This window comes from Ambystoma mexicanum, chromosome 2p (assembly GCF_040938575.1).
Source record: "Ambystoma mexicanum isolate Mex_15411 chromosome 2p, UKY_AmexF1_1, whole genome shotgun sequence".
In the NCBI taxonomy this organism is placed as follows: Eukaryota; Metazoa; Chordata; class Amphibia; order Caudata; family Ambystomatidae; genus Ambystoma; species Ambystoma mexicanum.
In genome coordinates, this window is record NC_090923.1 from 1,425,142,172 (window position 1) to 1,425,163,138 (window position 20,967).

Genomic DNA, 20,967 nt, shown 5'->3' on the forward strand with positions numbered 1-20,967 from the left:
AATGTCCTATATGTGAGGAGATAAAGAGAGAGTGCAGTCAAAGATGACAACAACGTTTTTTGCCTCACATGAAGGCGAAGGAAGAGGGCCCAAGGTGGGCGGCCACAGTGCGAGAGGGAAAGCAGGGGCAGGGGTCCCAATGAGAAGGATCTACATCTTACTGGCATTAAGGGAGAGATCGGTGGATGCGCACCAATCGTGAATCGAGGATAGACAATCAGGAATGAGAGAGAGAGGAGAGGAGTCTGAGGAGAGCCTGAAGGAAAGCTGAGTGTCATCTGCATAAGGGGAATATGTAGAGATCAGGCAGGCCAAAGGGGCCAAGAAGAGGTGAAAAACCAGGCTGAGAGGATGGAGCCCTGGGGAACGCCACAGGTATAGAGAGATGTGGCATAGAGAAAGGGACCAAGTTGCACCTGGGAGGGGCAGTTCAAGAGGAAGGAGGTCAGCCACTCAAGGCCTCATCCGTGATGCCCAGGTTCTCATGGAGTCGATTGATTAGGATGGTGTGGTTGACTGTTTCGAAAGCAGAGGAAATATTAAGGAGGATGAGGACAGAAGGAATGCTGTAATCAAGGTTAGAGAGCAGATCTTCACGGGTGTTCAGGAGAACAGTTTCCGTGCCTCTGGCAGCTCTGAAGCCAGACTGTTGGTCATGGAGACAACCAACAGATTCAGTGTGGAGAGTAAGCTGGAAGATGGCCAGTTTCTTCCAACAGTTTGCCCAGTAAAGGGGTGATGGAGATTGGGCGATAGTTTGCGAGGCAGGCGGGAAAGGCAGATGGCTTCTTGAGGAGTGGGTGCACAAGAGAGTGCTTAAGGGGAAAGGGGAACGTTCCAGTGGTGAAAGAGTGATTACAGAAATCGGCCGAGGCTGGAGCGAGGGTGTCAATATGGTCCTTCATGGTTCTAGAGGAGCAGGGAGCACCTGTTTGCACAACACTTTCATAGATCGGACTTGTCTAGAAACCTCATCAGGTATTGTCAGAGAGAAAGAGGAGAAAGGAGGAAGAGAAGTAGGTCTGGCCAAAGGAGGGCCAAGAGAGGAAGAGGGAGAGGAAGAGGAGATGGGGGACAGGATGTCCCAAGTTTTAGCAGAGAAGTGAGAGAACAGAGCCATACAGAGGGCCTGGGAGGGAACAGGAGAGGTAAAGACTGCAACAGGATTGACCAGTTACTTGCAGATTTTAAAGAGTTTGGCCTTGTTGTTAGAGGCCACAGATACGCAGGCTTGAATGGGTGTTCTCTTCTTGATGAGTGTTATTGCTTCGACTGGCATTTTGGTGCAACCAGATTAGGTATGTCTAAATGTGGCCTGCCATGCTTTACTTTTATGTTATTACGTGTCTACAGTGGTCTATATTGTGCTGCCAGTTGGACATGTTTTCATTGTGGCATGGCATTTTTAATAGCAAAGCATTAATGTTCCTGTGCACTGTTGGTGACTTGCACATATTGGATTGGTGTTACCCTACAAAACCATTGCAAACACTCTGGATTTTTAGCCAATTTTTCTCAGAAAGTGTGCTGTATATTGCATTAAAACACATATTTATATCTTTCTCCCATTGCAGTGTGGCATACCCCTTCAACAGCACATCCGTGCGTATTGTGCAAGCGTGATAATCTAGGCCGGCCGAGAGTGTGGCACGACCCGTGATTTGTTGCTGAGTTTGGGGGCCCCCTCAGCATGGCTCACACGGGGGCCCCACATTTTGTGTTAGGCCACTGCTTGCGAGCACGGCCCACCTCTGGACTCTGACCGCCAGGTCAGCACCCCCTTCACTCCCCCACATATTCCGGGCAAGATATACTCCCCATCCTCCTTTCGGGTGTCTCCTTGGCACACTCGTTTAACAAATGTGCCCAGTTTATTGTGAGACGTAAGATTAATCCTAGTGGGGTAATAGTAACCATCCAACCATGGCTGGGTAAGTGGGAGGGGGTGACCCAAGGGAAATTGTCATTTTTCAGAGGGACGGGGGCACTCCGTAGCCTCCGGTGCCTCTCATCGCTGGCTGGCTAATCTTAGTACCTTACAGTACAGTGCGCTGGGGTCTTCCTTTCATTTTTAAGGCCCTAGACACCCTCAAATGATTTTTCGGTTGATGTACATATGTGCCTTGGACATTGTTGGTGGCAGCTGTTATTTTTCATATATTTTTAACACTTTTCTATGGACCATACCGCGTTTACCGCTTTTGGCCCAGGACAGTGACCTGTGCCTAAAATGGCAATTGCACAAGGCCCTTTTTTGTCCTTTTCCATCTTGTCCCTTTGCCTTCCCCATGTTGAGCAGACCCGGGAAAATCCTTATTTGGTCATGCAGACCCTCACGCAAACCGAAGCTTTTGCAGGCTTCTGCATGCCTTGTGTGTGTGCCTCCAGGATGTGGGCTGTACTGTCTAGTTCCAATACACTTCCTGGGTGCCAGGATGTCTGGTGTGCTGGGAATGACTGTGACCACCATGGTCTGTGATTGGTCCACGTCTAGGCTGGCTGTATGTGAGCAGATCTCTCGTTGGGTCCTCTTCGTTTTGGCGCAAAGCAGATTCTGGATAAGAGAAGGCATCTTACACCCATTCCAGGTCGATCTGTTGAGTTTTAACCAAACTTAGGAAAGGAATCAAGTATCCTGAAATCAAGAAATATTCGAGGAACCGCTGTTGACCCGCTGGAAGGTTTGGCACCCTGAGCCCTCTGTCGTCCCGTTGGACCCCCTGTTTCAGATCGAACTTAGAAGATCTGCAAAGGAACTTCGACCCATTGGAATAGTGCAAATAACTATTCTTGGCACCTCCACCTTAACTTGTAAGCAAGCCTTTTCTGAAGTGTTCCCGGGCCAACCAGTGAACTGATCAGCTTGCACTGGACCTTTGCCCTGGAACCGCCGCCATCTGGAGTTGACAATTGAGCATTTGGAGACTATAAACTCTGGGTATAAGGCACTCTCCCGCCGAGTTTCGTACACCTAGCATTCCTAGGTCTGGAATTAGGAGAGTACGCCTGAACCTGAGCACACACGGTCACTGTGTCACCCAGCCGTGGTGACGAACTTCGTGGGTGCCTTGCTGCAGTGCCCCTCTGTGCCCTAAAATGAGCTGCTGTGGAAGTGGCCTGATTCCTTCATCAGGAGCGGAGAAATCGCCACTTTCCCGCCACAGAATCATCCCTGGAACGCAGTCCTTGAAAGCCGCAGAGCTGCACATTTGCAGGATTCAAACCTGTGACCAAAGTGGACTTGACTGCGCTTCCAAGCTATTCCCAACTCTTGGATCCTGTTCTGCCCTCTTGGGAAGACCCTCCTTGAATAGTGGGAGTTTATTCTTCACTGCCTCACCCGCCTTCCTGAGCTGCTACAGCCCCTGCAAGAGACCCCGTTTTGGCCCAACCGCACAATCGCGTGCATCAGCACCAAAAGTACTTTTGCGCACAAGGCTCCACCCTTCTTAGGGATTGGACTGCCTATCAGTTAGGGTTTGATAAGTGGAGGATTGCCTAAACGTTATTTGCACTGTATGCTCCCTTTCTTCAAAGGTTGTGGACCCTTACTGTTCACTATTCCTTTATGCCATGGGTAACTGTATATATGTTTAATAGTAGTGTTGTGTTGGTTTAGTTATTACTTCTGATATTTGCTTTGTGTTTGATTTAAAAGGCCTTTAATAAATGTATATCTATTTCTGATATATACACCTGATTGAAAGTAATTTGTAGTGTAATTTACTGCGTGTGCTCATTGTGGGCTTTCAATCGCCCTCACCCCTCCTGAGACCTAGTTTTGACTGCTGCCAACGCTACCTTGATTGGTCTGGCTTGTCCAGAAGGTTACCCTGTTCCAGGAAACTAGGCTGGCCTTTTGAACCTCTGTCCACCAGGTCAGAGTTCAGAAATCCATCTTAACAATCTCCTCCCTTATTTCCTGAGTGCAGTGTCTTCTGTCCTCTTACCATTCCTGTTTTGGCAGTGCTTAGTTCATCTTGACCTGCTTGCTCTCCCTCCAATCTCCTACTTTTCACCCCATTATTAGATGCTCCATTTTTTCTTAGGTGATTTTCTAGGAGAACATTGGACACTTCTATGCACAGTTTTTTCAATTCTGGGTATGAATTAAGAATAGCCTTGGCACCAATTTCGGATTTCATAACCACCTCTACTACTGTGGTAACTTGATCATACGGAAAACGTATGTGGTCTATGTCATAAGATGATAATAGGAACAGATCTGGTATTTGCCTCGTCAACCTCCTGATTTTTGTTCACATTCCCATCTATTGCACCCACTTTATCACCTCCTGATTTTGGGACATTCCCATCTATTGCACCCACTATCATTGTGCTCAGTGCACCCCCCAGCCTTCCGCTGACGCTCTATTATACGGCTCCCTGGCATGAAAAGCTGCCTCCGACACTGATCTACTGTATGCCTGTAAGAAAAAGAGACCTCTTTTTAACACACGTTTTGAGAGCCCCTTCCACTCTTTGTCCTGATTATTTTTCTCCTGTGAAACAGGATCCTTTGTAGGGGATACTCGGACTCACTTGATAAGGTTTATTCTGTAACTGTATAGCTCCTGTGCTGAACCATGTCCTCCCCGCTGGCAATGACACCACTCACCTCTGCATTATCCCATTCAGGGACTTGGCGAGTGCAACTATTGTGCTTGACTGTTCCTGATGAGTTCTCTGATCCTTCTTGGGGTCTTCTTTGGGTCTGAACTGACTTCAGGACCATGTGTTAAATCCTTTGCTTAACTCCGTAAAAGAGCATTGGTCATTGTTTCCTATGGGCATGTAGACCCTACAGCTGGACTTGGTGGCTAACTGTGTTTCTGAAGCATTGGTACCTTACAAAAGGTTCTGTTGGATACCTGTGAACTATTTGCACATTCTATGATTCTGTGAGGCCTTGTTCTGTTTTTTACCATAGTGTGCAAATGTATTTTAAATGTGTACTAACCTGTATATATTGTAGTTGAATCCTACGGACAACTTTATTATACGTAGAATATATTTGTACAAATATATTTTGTGAATCTTCCCTAATTGTGTCATAATAGGAGGTATTTACTGTACCTTTTACCCACTTCACTAATCCTGAAGGGTTCTCCTGGCTGTTCATGCCGTTCCACCACTTGTAGAGTTGTAAACCTCATGTAAGCCATGAGCCGAGTGAAATATCTGAGCTGCAGAAATAGTTCCTAAGAAAAATCCTCCTAAAATGCATATACCTCCTACTACTGTACAGCTCTCTCCTGTGTCCCAATGCGAGGTAAATGCCCAATAAATATTCACTATAAAATACATTACAAAATAAAGTGGGTACATAGTGAGGATGTGCCAGTCAGGTGAACTTGGAATCTTTGGAAAGAGTGAAGATGCATTGGTCTCTTTATCAATGTGAGAAAGTGGGGACTAGCGCTCACTGAAATGCTCACCTCTCTTGACAAGACAGCCATGTCATTTATTAAATGCAGATCATGCCCTGAGACGTGTCAAGATGGAAGCTGTCCTGCACATACCACTTTAAGTGGCATATACATACACTGCATACCCATATAAATATATAGGTATGTATGCATGGGAATTTTTAAAGTGCAAACGTAGCAGGACATCAGTGCAGCACTGTAAATAGGAGATGCAACTTGGGGGTTATAGGTAGAGTGCAGGGGTAGGAGAGGTAGCTGAGATGGGTAGAGCAGTGAGGGGAGGGAGAGAATCGTTGAGAGGGTTGAGTAGGATTATGTGACATGATCAGTTATTGGAGAAATGCTCTTTAAAGAGTAAGTGCTTCGTGTCCTTCTTGAAGTGTAGGTTGGGGGAGAACCTGGCTTACCTGCTTTGGTGACTTGTCCCAGAGACAGAGTGCAAAACAGGAAAAAGCATGTTTCCTAGTGTTTCCCCTCTTCAAATTCTTGCTTTCAGTTCAGGGATGTTGTGGCTTCTGGGGATGCACTGGCCTCCAAAGATGGTAGGTTTCTCTGTCAGGTGAAAAGGTATTTTGAATCTGACTGCTTTCTAGGCGATGCAGGCTGCATTGAAATAGCGTCTTGAAGGGGTAGCCAGTAGAGCTCCTCAGATGGGATTGATGACGTAGAATGTTCTTAATTCTCTGATGAGGCATGCTGCACCGTGCTGGACAGTTTTCAAAGGGGCCAAGGTGGCATCTGGGACTCCTGTGGGTAGGGTCTTCCCACCATTCAACTGGGAGAATACCAGTGCTTGGACAGCTGATGTGAAACTCGGGGCAGGGATGAAGGTCTTTCCTTTGCAGAGAAACACAACCAGATACCATGCAGTTTGTGTCTTCTTGGTGGTGTTTCTTTTGAATGAGAGTGCATATTCGATGAGAAATCCATGAGTTATTGTGTTGGATGAACTTTGAGGCATGGATTTGTCAAGTTTCATGTCCGTAAGCCTCTTAAGGTCTTCAGAATGCTTAGTGGGTTTTATTGGTGAATTAAGTTGGATTCTGTTAAATTGAACTTCAGGAAGATGCTTGCCAGCCAGGCTTGGATTAGGATCTGACAGTGCTTAAGTCAATGGGTGCTGTTGTTGCTACAGTTGATCTTCAGATAGATCTATGTTTCCTCTGCAAATTGGTTTTCTTAATGTTTGTTTAGAGAGTGAAGATAACAGACGACAGGTTGAAGCCTTTTAGAAGTGTGAAGGCTACTGGGCAGCACTTGGATTTGTTGTGACCATCTTTATGAAGTTGGTCTATGTTCAAAAGGTAGGATGAAAATAACTTCACATGTCAAGAAGGGCTTCATGGTAGTGTGTATCAAAGGAATCAGAAAGAAAGAGTAGGCAGTGGTATCCTTTGCCCAGCCATTAGTAACTTGGATGGTGGCAGCCTCAGTGCTGTATTGTGGCCAGAGTCCGGACAGGTGGTCCTGTGGGAGATGGTGCTAAATGACTTTCTCGATCACTCTGCCAAGGAAGGGGAGATGTGTGATGGGCAGTAGTTGACTAGGTCATTTGGGTAGAGAGTGGGTTTCTTCAGAAGTGGTTAAATCTGTCCCATTTTCTGTGCATCATTTACATTACTTTGTCTGAGGGATGTGTTGATGACATTTAGAGGGGGTGTGAGTGCTTCATCTATGTTGACCATCACACTGGGGTTAGGGGGTTGGTGTCTTTGTAGGTAGTGGGTTTAAGGGCTGCAAGAGGGGTGGTAAGGTCATGTGGAGAAATTCCCCTGAATGTTGTAGGCTGGTGTGAGTGAGATGTCTGATGTGTGTGGAGCTGTCAATGGGTCGGCTTATCTCGTCTGTGAAGAAGTTATTAATGGCCTTGCATTGTCAATAGATCACAGCATTGTGGGTTCTTTCAGGGGGTAGATGCAGTGGCTCATAGCTTGAAATATTGATGTGTTCTTGGTGGATGCTTCCATTGTGGTTTTTGCATAGTAGTTTGCTTTGGCTGTGTTGATCAGTTTCCTGCATACTGAATAAAGGGTTCCCAAAGTGGTGTGGTCATCTTGTTGGAGAGATTAGATGCAAAAAAAAATTCCCTGTAGATGGTGTGCTTGCTTTCGATGAGTTTGTGTGTGTACCAATGTGTAGGGAGATAATGTTTGTTGAGTTGAAGTTTCAGGGATGAATTGGAGTTGGAGATCCTACTTAGGGTGTGTTAATTGTGCTTACCATTGACATTCTCAGAGGATCAGATGAGAAAGCCAAGGTGATGAGATGTCCTTCCAGGGTGTCCATGGGGAAGTTCTTGAAGGAGAGGTGGGGGCGGGGGGGGCTATCTTGGTTGGTTTTGATTGGCTCTGGTGGGGAAGAGGTGTGTAGTGGAGCAAGAGTGGTGTGGCTGCCTGGTCTGTCCTGACCAAGAGTGTGGAAGGGACATTTGATGGCAGGAGATCCAGTTTAGTGTGTTGCCTTTGTTTTGGGTTGGTTCTCCAATGAGTTGCTTGATGTCATTGTTTTTAGCAGTTTGCATAGAGGCTCTTTGGGTTTCTTAGCGGCTTGGATTTTGGGCATGTTTTTGTCTTTGAGGGAGTTCTTAGTTGTGATGTTGACGAATTATGTTATGAGATCTGTGAATTTGCTGAAAAATGATTAGTTAAATGGGATATTGAGGAGATCATGTGGAAGGTGGCTGTTTGAGGGGGGGTGAGAAGGAAGTGGCATCTGAGCAGTTCCATGGATGTGGGTGTGGTGTACTACTGGAGGAGGCATGTCCATGAAGTTTTTTTAGCTGCAATCTGATTTCATGCTTTCCATTCTTTCAACAACTCAAAAATGTGCTTATTGAGGGCCACAGACACACACGCCTTGAGTAAAGATAGTGGCGTCAGGACATCCAGATGCTTTATCTGCTTATTTATCTATTGAAAGCAGTGACCCTACACTCTTTTTCAAGAGCCTCGTTCCCTCCTGGCCATCCTTCGGGACACCCTTGGGGAGCCAGCCCCACAGTTTGTAGACCACCTCATGTGCATGTTTATACCGCTCACCGTTAGCTGCTAAGTTTCCCTGTTGCATGCTTGACACCTCGAGCCAGCCCCAATTATTTTCAATTGCAAGCTGGCCACTAAAGGGGAAATTCGTGGACCAGCACTTGACGATCCAAAGGGAAAGCATTTGCCAAGAATGTTTTCATTAATCAAGAACCAAAGTCAGAGATTTGAAGACTATCAGCATAGTTTCGACCATAAACAATTCCGATTACCAATCCAGCTGCATTATTCACATGAGTTGCCAAGCAGCTTCTGGGACACCATGGGAACAAAGGTTGCAAAGCTGAAACTTAAAGGAATTGACGGAAGGGCACATCCAGGAGTGGAGCCTGTGGCTTAATTTGACTCAACAAGGGAAACCTCACCCAGCCCGGAAATAATTGACAGGTTAATAGGTCTTTCTCGATTCTGTGGATGGCGCTGCATGGCCGCTCTTAGTTATTGGAGCGACTTATCTGGTTAATTCTGATAATGACCAAGACTCCTCCATGCTAACTAGTTACATGGCTCACAGTGATCGACATTCAAATTCATAGAGGGACAAGTAGCGTTCAGCCACATAAGATCGAGCAATAACAGGTCTTTCTCATGGGTTACGCCGGCCCTCACAAAGGCCACACTAAGGCCTGTTGGGTGCCCGTGTCTCCCCACTTCTCATCATCTGCCCAGGGAAGAGGGCAGGAGCCCTCTCCCCCTCCCTGAAGCCGCCAGCAGCATCGATGTGGTCCCTAGAGACCTGCCTGATTAGGTCTTCGAGGCCTGCCTGACCTCTTCATGCAGGGCGCAGCGCGGCGCCAAAACGAGGCTGAGACCGCCTCTTTCTTCGGACGAGCATCCGCCGGCAGGCGGATACACCGGCCCTCACAAAGGCCACACTAAGGCCTGTTGGGTGCCTTAGGAGCCAGGGACCAGGAACTCTGCCCCTACCGCTCCAGAGCCAGGAGGAGCAGGAGCTCCTTCCATCTACTGCAGGAGCAGTAGCCAGCCCTGCATCGACGCCCCCGAGCCCTGCCTGACTCCAGGTATGTCATGAGCCCTTAGCTGCATATTGGAAGCTTGCAGCACGAGCGTGCGTTTTTGAGACAACACGCGGCGGATTATTTAATAATATCCGCGCCGCTCCAGCGTTGCCCAGTGGCCTTTTCCAGCCAGGATTTGCCCCCTTATTGCACTCAGATTGCATCCAGCCACCATTTGAACCCACGAGGTCTGCACCATTCTAAAATGGCCGACCGCCGCATCTTCAGCCCTCCACTCGGCCCCGCAGCCCTGCAAACATCGTGATTGGCCCCTCTCCTCTACTTGGGAGCCAACCACAAGCCAGCAGGCTTCGAGCCGGCCCACCACGAAGGCACTGTGCCTGTCTCTAGCCTGTCTACGCCGTCGAGCATAGGGCTAGAACCCCTGCCCACCTCCTCTGGGGTAAGCATATTGCCCTTTACAGCAACCTTTTTCCCACTGCATTACCCAGCGACCTAAACTGTTTGAAGTCTTCGCTGACCCAGTATACAAGAACCTCTCATCATTGCTACCTCCAAGGTCTCCTCATCACAATGGTGCACTTGAACTGCCACAAAATGCTTCTCTGCCCTACTTGTACACACTCAACCAATTACAGACCAACAGTCCTGTGTAGCCATTAGTAATCGTCTTAGCACTGCATTAGCATTTTGATCCAAGCCTCCCCGGCTTCATACTAGTTACATGTATCATCACCTGCATTCTGCTTTTGCCATGCCCTACCGTATGCTGCCCCTGACAACTGTTTTTGCAGTACGGTCTAACATAGACTACTATTACACTGTGTTGTGCCTTATGGTGGCTTAGAGACCACTGTGACATTATGTTGTGCCTTATGGTCGCTTAGAGACCACTGTGACAGTGTGCTATGCCTTATGGTCGCTTAGAGACCACTGTGGCATTGTGTTGTGCCTTATGGTCGCTTAGAGACCACTGTGACAGTGTGCTATGCCTTATGGTCGCTTAGAGACCACTGTGACATTGTGTTGTGCCTTATGGTCGCTTAGAGACCACTGTGACAGTGTGCTATGCCTTATGGTCGCTTAGAGACCACTGTGACATTGTGTTGTGCCTTATGGTCGCTTAGAGACCACTGTGACAGCGTGCTATGCCTTATGGTCGCCTAGAGACCACTGTGACATTGTGTTGTGCCTTACGGTCGCTTAGAGACCACTGTGACATTGTGTTGTGCCTTATGGTCGCTTAGAGACCACTGTGACATTGTGTTGTGCCTTATGGTCGCTTAGAGACCACTGTGACATAGTGTTGTGCCCCATGGTCACCAGAGACTACGGGGATACTGTTTTGCCCAACTGATAATTCTATCCCACTCTCGCTTACCCACCTCAATATGTATGCCACACATACACTGTACCTCCTCATAGGCCTAGTCCACACCTTACTGACCAGTAGTACTGACTTCTCTATGCCCGCAGGGCAACCCGACAACCATATCATGGAACCTAGACACACCACCACGCATGCTACTCCCTCCGATATCATACTCAGACAGTACAGACTCAGAACACGGACATTCCCTTTAGCACTCCCCTCTACACCAATGAAGGCAACAGACAGGAACTTACGCATAAGCTCTCGCACCCACACCAAGACCTGGCCACCACACACCAGCACAGCGACCCAACGCCCTAACAATGCTCCAACGTTCGATCAAACCCCACATGACCAGCGTAAAGTCGGACACCACTTGACTAGCAAGCCTACACACATTACCAAAAAGTCCATCACTAGCACACTCCTCAAGCCACCACAACCAAAAAAGATCCAACACCTCAGATGTGCGTTATTAAATGTTCGCTCACTCAACGCCCACGCTATAGAAGTTAATGACATTATTACCAATCAGGACCTAGATATGTTAGCCATAACAGAAACTTGGCTGCACTCTGCCGCTGGACCGACCATCAGCTTAGCTGTACCATCAGGATATTCGATCCTAAGACAGGATAGATTAACTAAAATAGGAGGCGGAGTTGCACTGATTTTTAAAGACACCTTAGCCTTAAGACAGACTCCCACCCCCGAGGAAGACACCACTGACATCCTCTCAGCCAAACTTACCTTCTCTCCCAAAAATACGGTAAACATTCACGTCATATATAGACCCCCAGGCCCGGCTAATAACTTCAAAAGCATAGTCAACCATCTTCTTGGAAAAAACCTCAAACAAACTTCCAAAACACTGTTTCTAGGAGACCTCAATCTTGGATTTAATGATAAACTCGACAAAGAAGCTGCCACCCTCGCAAGAAACCTCACAGATTTAGGATTCACACAAATAATCACTGCCCCGACCCATAATAAAGGCCGCATCTTAGACTGGGTGGCAGATCACAACTGTGGATCCACTCTCAACTCTAACACAGCCCTCCCATGGTCTGATCACAACTGCCTCCAATTCTGCATCCCCATATCATCTTACTCCAAACCTCTAAAACCTGCACCGGCCACGCTAACCAGAAGTGCCAAAAAACTCACAGCAGACAATATACGTCCCTTCCTTAACACCCCATGCCTAGCACCCCCGTTTTCCTCCAACCCCAACACTCTAGCAGAGATCTTCAAAAACACGCTCACCATGGCCATCAATACCGCAGCCCCTCTTGAAAACAAAAAAGAAAAAAAATAGTTTCATTCTAACTCATGGTTCACGGATGACTTACTAAATCTGCGCCAACGTAAGCGCCAAGCCCTCAAAACATGGCAGGCAAATCCCTGTGAGGCCACCAAAGTAGACTTCCTTTGTATCTCTAAAAAATACAAAAATGCCATATTCAAGGCAAAGTCAGAAACCTACAATAAACGTATCCTGGAAGCCAACTCCCACTCAAAAGAGCTCTTCACCATCTTTAAAGAGCTCACTATCCCCCCTATCTGCACAGATGAGATCGTTAAGGATGAAGCCTGGTGCAATAGCATCCAAACAGCGATGTTAAATAAAATAGACCTTCTCCAAACTAAAATAGCAGAACACTATAGGGCTCTACAGCCCCAACAGACCCTCTCCGTCAATACCGCCAAAGATAAGCACAGCTCAAAATTCAATTTTTCGCCAATCACCGAGTCGGACACTCTCCACATCCTTAAACAGCTCAAACCATCTCAATGCAAAGGCGACATTTGCCCCCCCAACATAATCAAAGAGTGTGCTGCACCCCTCGCACCGATCATTACAGCCTTCATTAATGCCTCATTCAAGATGGGTAAAGTCCCGGACAGCCTTAAAGAGGCGTGGGTACGCCCGCTCTTAAAGAAACCAACCTTGGACCCCGCCCAACCTAACAATTACCGGCCCATTACAACGGTTCCATTTCTCTTAAAAATCCTAGATAAAGCTGCACATATGCAGATACAGGCCTACCTGGAAAACAACTCTGTCCTAGGCAAAAGGCAGTCCGGATTCCGTAAAGGTCATGGAACTGAAACTGCGTTACTAGATCTGAAGAATCAAATCACCCTAATCCTAGATAAAGGTAAGCCGGCCCTCCTGCTCCTCCTAGACCTTTCAGCGGCTTTTGATTTAGTCGATCATGCCATTCTCACGAACCACCTAACTCAGGCCGCTCATTTCTCCAAACAAGCCACAAATTGGATTACCTCTTTCCTCAAAGGCAGAGTGATGAAAGTGTTCTCCAATATAGCCAACGCAGAGCCTACCACCATCAGGTATGGAGTCCCTCAGGGTTCATGTACAGCTCCCACTCTCTATAATCTTTTCACCAAACCTCTCTTTGACAAATTGGACGCACTTGGGATCACATACACCAACTACGCTGACGATACCCAAGTACTCCTCCCGCTCACAGGACACTACCTCCAGGACGCAACCACCCTCCAGAATATATACGCCACCATCCAAGCATGGATGGCCACGAATGGGCTATGTCTTAACGGTGACAAGACCGAAATTCTCATCCTTGGCCAAAAATCCACTCTCAAGAATCTCAACCCTCTCTACACAAACTTCTGCATAGACAATTGTGTCATCCCAGTTCTACCTTCTGTAAAAACACTAGGAGTCCACATTGACGCATCACTATCCATGGACAAGCAAGTCAACTCCATTGTCTCTGCCTCCGCTCTGAGCACTAAGCTCATTAATGCCATTAAACCATTCCTAACCAAAGATAATTGCTTATCTATTGCAAGAGCCACCATAGGAGCCAAGATAGATTATTGTAATGCACTACTGGCTGGTACTTCCATCACTAATCTCAATAAACTCCAAACAACACAAAATAATGCACTAAGAGCAGCCCTCAATATACCTAAACGGGACCACATCGCGCAAGCCAGAAAGGCAGCACACTGGCTACCTGTCAAAGAGCGCATCACATTCAAAATACTTACCACTGCACATAAATGTATTCACCTATCTGCACCTTCCTACCTGTCTGACACGCTAGTCAGATCGCACTCCACTAGACCAACCAGACAATGCCACACCAACCAGCTTAGGGTCCCACGCATCAAACTAGCCAGAGCAGGTGGAATAAGCTTCCCTTACATTGCACCGAAGCTATGGAACGCACTTCCTAGCACACTCAGAGCAGAAACATCTCTCTTTGCCTTCCGAAAAAAACTGAAAACCACCTTGTTCAACTAGCTCGTCGTACAACATCATCTCCTCTTCCTTTCCTATCTTCTCCTTACTACTCTCTTGTAACTAAGTAATGAATTCTTTGTATGTATAACAAGTCATCTCTGTAACAAGCGCCACGATGCCCTATGGGCTGTATGTGCGCTTAACAAATGCGAATAAATAAATAAATAAATAAATAAATGGGTTGATGTCCTGGATTACTCAGGGCCATTAATGTGTCCTGTCAGTCTGGCCATATTGCTAGAGAGTTGAAACACGCGACTGCCATTCCTCTGCTAAAAAAGCCTTCTTTGGACCCCTCACTTCAGTTTCCGACCTATTTCTCTTCTGCCCTTTTTAATGAAGCTGTTGGAAGCATTGGTCTCTCCTGTTCTTTCTTCTCTTCTTGAAGCGTCTGGATGTTTTGACCCCTTTCAATCAGGATTCTGTCCGGGCCGGGGCACCGAGGGTGTCCCAGTGTCAGTTATGGACAACAAGGCCAGGTTGGTTGACAAGGGTGGGGTTGGTGCCCTGATTTTGTTAGATCTTTCAGCAGCATTTGACACCGTTGACCACCCCACCTTGGTGTCCCACATGGTCGATGCTGGTTTATCCGGGCCTGTGTTGGCCTGGTTCACTTCCTTCCTGGCTGACAGCGGCCAAATGCTCGCTCTTCCTCCTTTCTATTCATCTCCCTGTTCACTTTCCTGTGGTGTTGCCCAGGGCTCTGTGTTGTAACCAATGTTATTTAATATCTATATTCAGCCTCTTGTGTGTCTTGTCCGCTCCTTCGGCCTGCTATTCTTACTCTGACGACATCTATGTCGTGGTCCGTTTAGATCTTGACCAGGCTGCGGTGTCGTCGAGCCTTTGTCAATGCCTGGCAGCAGTGGGAGATTGGATGAACCACAACTGGCTGAAGCTTAATGGTGACAAGACGGAGGTGCTGGTGGTGGGTGCTCCTCCTATCCCTTCACTATGGGTTTCTTACTTCTGGGTTTCTTCACTTCACTTGGGAGAATGGATGGTGCGAACTCGGTTGCATTCCATATGCACACCCACAGCCCTTGTGCTATGCTGTGGCCAGCTGAGCAGTCTTTGGCTGGGGTGGTTGGGGGAACATGGTGCAGAACCTACCGGAGGGTCTCTGACCCAGCTGACAGACAGGAATGCCAGTCAGGGTTGGGATAACCTGCCAGGAGAATCCCCCAAACCACATACATGCGAGAGATCCACATGCGGCCCTCTCTTCAAGCTGTCCCAGATCCACAGTGCTGGCTAGACGCTCTGTCTCTGAACCTGACCCACCAGCGGGTGGGTGTTGACGGGGCCCGGTCAAAAGGAAAGTTCGAGTGGGGATAGCTGGGAGCCTAGTGACCTGCTAAAGTCCTCAAACCCCAGCCAGAACGCACAACGCTGAGCTCAAGGTGCTTAGACCAATGACACCACACAAGTTAATATCCTTAAATAATATAGCCCCACCCCGGACAATAAGGAGACAGAAAGGAAATAATTAATTGAGTGGGCATGGCAGAAACTCGTGTCCGTACACAACAGAATGGCCCTTCTCAGACACAGCAGGGCTACCAACACTCAATCCGACAAAAGGAAAATGCTTACTTTCACCAAAGAGTCCTGCATGCAGCTAATCTATTAGATGATAGCTTCAGGGTCTACAACAAACTAATATAATTCAACGATAGGACATACCACTCCAACCATCCCTGCTGGTGGTTAAGGTCTGTGGCATATCCTCCACCAACTATGTGATGACAATCAATGCACACATTCAAGTTCTATATAAGCCCTACACCTCAGCACCTCATGGTCCCAACTTTATACCAACATTCTCTGAGTTTTCCCTTATCACATAATAGGAGAACCTAAAAATGACCCACTGCATGAATACTTCAAAAGCTCAAGCAACACTAGGTTTGTTCAATCTACTTAAGCCCCTTGCAATGTCTCATTGTCACAGGGCTCACTCCCTGGCACTCTCAAGAGTGCCACTATCACACGCCTGCTAAAAGAAGGCCAACTGTCATGAGGTGTGCAGTCTAACCTTACAGGTGGGTGGTAGGGTAGATAAGGGGGCAGAGTCCAGGCACACTCAGAGTGATTCTGGGCCTTTGATAGTATGGGAACAATACCCTAGTTACCCTGACCAAGCTTCAGACAGGCAGCAGGGGATTATCACACGGGTGAACGCCTATGTTCTGGCACCATAAGAAATGGTAGACAGAATGCTTTGTGAAATATTATCAAACCAGAAAAGTCTTGTGTTCCTTTAATGCATCCATCGAAAACAGAATTCATCTTCATCGGTCCCCCTGCTAATCAACAACTTGTCCAACAATGGCTCAATGATGTGCGTCCTTCCGACCAGAATACTGTTCAATACTTAATGTATTATCTATAAACTAGTCATGAATAACACACCAGAGTGGCTCATGTGATGAATCCTACGGATCCCTCACTAAACCCCTCCCAGGTGGCCAGGGAAAGGCAGACACTTCCTGATCCTGACTTTGGGGGTGGTGTCTGCAGGAGGATAACCTGTGAGAAGAAAGGGTCCAGGGCCCAGAGGAATGAGAGGAATCTGTGGGATGAGATGCAGTATTTTTCATCCTCTACGAAGACGTATAACAAATGCCAAAATACATAATGGCGGGTTGTCATAATGATTCGTATATTCCACATCCTGAAAATGTTGAAGTATGGATCGGGCAGGTTGCGCTCATCCTGCTCTACAACCTTTTGGCATAAAGAGAAAAAAAGCCCTTCTCAAAACAGAGGAACTCATACCCCTTAAGTCCTGTAATTCCCCTAACGTCCCAGGTTCTCATACCTCCCTTAGTGGGGAGGAAATGAATTCTAGTTCCCTTTCCATCAAATGAACCAGGCGAATAGGAGAGATTCCCTGTAATCAATGTCCTCTTAAAATGAATATGGGATTGAATTTTTTTAAACTCTTAGTAGAGGCTATTACTCCAAAGAGACAACCAGTATAGGGGAATATATACCATCTGTTTTTTTCTCCAGGGCAATGTCATTCCGGGAAAGGATAAACATCTGGTTTACTTAATGTTGTATATTTTTTTATCTCTAGTGGTAAGCAACTGAAGCATATGATTTTAAACCTTTCAACAATTCTTTATGAGATAGTTAGAGGGGATAGAGTTGGAAGACTAATATATGATGTGGCCTGGGAATCATGGAACCACAAGAAGATTAAAACCCTAGCAACACATCATAAAACAAACCAAATCACTTCTGAATATGTTGTAACAGAAGACAAGTGTGTGTCAGTTAAACAAGAAAAGGAAGATAAATACATGTTATATTGTTTTTGTAGAGGGTCCGCCACAAAGGGGAGAATATCCTTGCCCTCATCTTGAACCCTTAAACCAAGAGAGATTAGATAACTATGGGAGTTCAAAGTCTGATAAAGACCTTGAAGCAGACCTTGGATGCCTACAGTCTGACAATTTGAAATGTATGATTTGGTGTTAGGTAGCCCAGAAAATGTTTCCTCTACTGGGTATTGTAATGTGTTACCCTCACCCCTGAAGATATCTCAAAGAACACTGACTGACTATTTTTTTGTTTTTTTTTTACTTTGTTTATTAGCATTTTGTCACTTACAGTAGGTAGACAACATAATACTGTATATACACAATAGCATATAGTGTAACATGACAGGCCAGGTAGTTTTTAACAATAGGGAGGATAGGGAGAAGAAAGGAAATAAAAGGAGGGGGGAGTTCAAGTAACCGGAAGAGAGAAGAATAAGGGAAAAGGGAGGTTGGGGGGAGTAACATGTAACCAACCAGTTGAGCGACCGTTATTCACGTTCATACCATGTAACAATAATACAACATCTTCAGTTATACAGCTGGCTTCTTAGGAGACAAATATTACAGATAAGGGCTAATAGTAGGCCCAATATTTCCTGGGACAGTTCACAGTGGTTTATCATCAGAGGGGTAAAGGACAGAGTTCACTAATGCCTTCCATGCCTCAAACAAGAGTCCCACCTCTCCCCCGTGCACATTCACACCATGGCCCCATGCCGTAGTTTCAGCTGCACACCAGCGCTGCTTTTCCTAGAGCCAAACATCAAACAGCAGACCCTTTCTAGATTTCCAGGACATAGCTAGGACATAGCTATACACCTCACTACCAGTATACAGGCTAGTCCCATGAACCTGGAGACATGTTTGTGTTTGCTGATTCTGGTATACATTCCCATTATACATTCCTGTGGGGTCCATTTATATCTATTTATCCCTGCTCTTTCACACGTGTCCTTAATCTTGGCCCAGAACCTTTGCGCTACGTCGCACTCCCAAAGCATATGCATCAGGTGAGCATCTTCCCTGTCGCATCTGGGGCAGGCTGATGATGCTTCATTGTTAAATCTGGCAACCCTGGCCGGGGTAAGGTACGTTCAGTGAAGCACATTGATCTTCCCATTTCGACTTAAGCTTCACAAGGTCAGTGTTCGTGAGGTCAATGAGTGCCCTGTACAGTGTGGACACCGGCTTCCAGCCACTATCCAAATCGTACATGAGTGTAAATAGTGCGTCCGGCCGAGGCTCTGTTGGCCAACCCAATAAGATACGTTTATCGAACTTGGTTACCACAATGTATCGCAGAAACTGGCCTTTCGGTAGATCTCCCTTTTGTGTAAGGTCTGCAAATTCCCTTTCCCCCATGTCGCAACGCTGGTCTTCTCCCAACATCATGCCACTTTCAGTTCCTGAGGGTCTCACTGTGTATTAACCAGAATGGGTGCATGCAGAGAGTATGGATGCTTGAACTTCAGGATTTTTTGGGTTTGTAGACAAACCCATCTACCTATCATCAGTGCTAGCGGATAGATTACATGTTTACATGGGATATGCCATAAAGCTTCATGTAGCCGCATAGGGCTGATTAAGGTTTCCAGCAGGCTGTGCTCTGAGGTGGGTTCGTCCGCCAACCATTTGGTGACATGACTGAGTTGAGCTGCCAGGTGGTAGTAGTATTCAAACCTCAGTAGTTGGGCTTTGCCCTGCTCAAAGGGAAGTGACAGGATAGCAGCTGAGAGTCTATGCCTCTTGGGGCCTCATAAAAAGGTCCTGAGTGCGGGTTCCAGTTCCCGAAAGAACGGCGCCATGATGTAGTAGGTAATGTTTGTGAATCCATACAGTAGGCGAGGTAATATGATCATCTTTGTAATGGCCACCCTGCCCATGAGTGAAAGCGGAAGGCGGGTCCAAACATAATTCATTTCTTAACTCCCTCCACTGCTTTCAACGTATTTAGAGTGTGCGTTCGTTCTGGAGTGTGGGCAACACGTATGCCCAAATACCGGAAGCAGTCATTTTCCCACTTCAGGCCCCAATCCAGAGTAGAGGTTAACCTGGAGTCATTCAGTCCCGCTAGAGGGAACAAGCATGATTTCTTCCTATTAAAAGGTGATCCCAGATAACCTTGCTAAGCCATCCAGTACATCGAGCACTATGGGTAAGTTGTGGTGTGGTTGGCATAAGTATAATAACACTTCATCAGCGTAGAGTGAAAGTAGGTGAGTGGTATTCCCTATGCGGATCCCAGCCTTAAGATATTCTTGTCTGAGATATGCTGCTATGGGTTTCGAGTGCTAATATATAGAGCATTGGGGAGAGGGGACAGCCCTGCCTGGTTCCCCTTTGTATGTCCCAGAGTTTGGATATGTGTTGCCCTGTCCTGACTCTGGCGGAGGGGGATGTATACAGTATTTTGACACATCTCTTAAACTATACACCAAACCCGAAGCCCTCTAGCACTTCCTCTATCCATTCCCAATACACTGAGTCGAAGGCTGTGATTGTATCTAACGATGCTACCACATATTGCTCGGGTTGCCCATTTGTTTGGTCTATTATGTGCTGTAGTCTGTGCAAATTGAGGGTAGTGCTGCGACCAGGCATGTACCACGTCTGATCTGAGTGTATAAGTGTTGCTATGCACCGCCAGCAATGACTCCCCCCCCTAGTGACCACCTTCAGGGTTTCCCAGACAGTCTTCCAGCTTGCAACACTGCCTGTGTTTTCTTGCAGGAAAATATCTATTGTGTTGCGAAGTTGCTCTTGAAAAGCCAAGTCTGTTAACGCATCTGTAGGCATGCGCCACATCGGCACCGGAGCATGTGGTATCTCACGATTCCACGTCACAACGAGTGGGGAGTGATCCGATACTGTGGGGCCATTATAATCAGCGCTCACAAAATCCTGTAAGTGTTCAGTGCTCACGAAGATATAGTCTAATCTCATGTGGAGACCCTAATGGGAGGAGTAATACGAATATTCTTTCAAATCAGGGTGGATCTGACGCCACACATCCGTCAACACTAGTTCGGTCAGGGCAGCGTTAAGAGCTGTTGCATCCGGGGAAGATTGGGATTGAAGTCGTATGGACCTATCACATGTGATATCGTGAACACAGTTAAAATCACTGCCCCATATGAAGAAGGCATCTCTATAGGGGGTTATGCGGGCGCTCAATGCCTGGACATGCGCCGGTATAGCATGGTTGGGAAGTAGGAATTGACTATGACAACTTCGGCACTGCCTATATATCCCTTGAGGATAACAAATCTACTCTTAGTGTCCGTATCCCAACTCAAGAATTGGAATGGGAGTGAAGCATTGACCCATGTGAGGACCACCTTGCGTACCTAGAGTAAGGAACCCCATACACTGTGCCACCCCAGCATTTCACTACTGTCTCTTGCTCTATGGTGGTCAAATGGGTTTCTTGCAGCAGATCTATCGAGATCTTCTTACGCTGAAGATAACATTTGATTCTATTTCTACGTATATACGTGCCTAGGCCTCTCACATTCCAT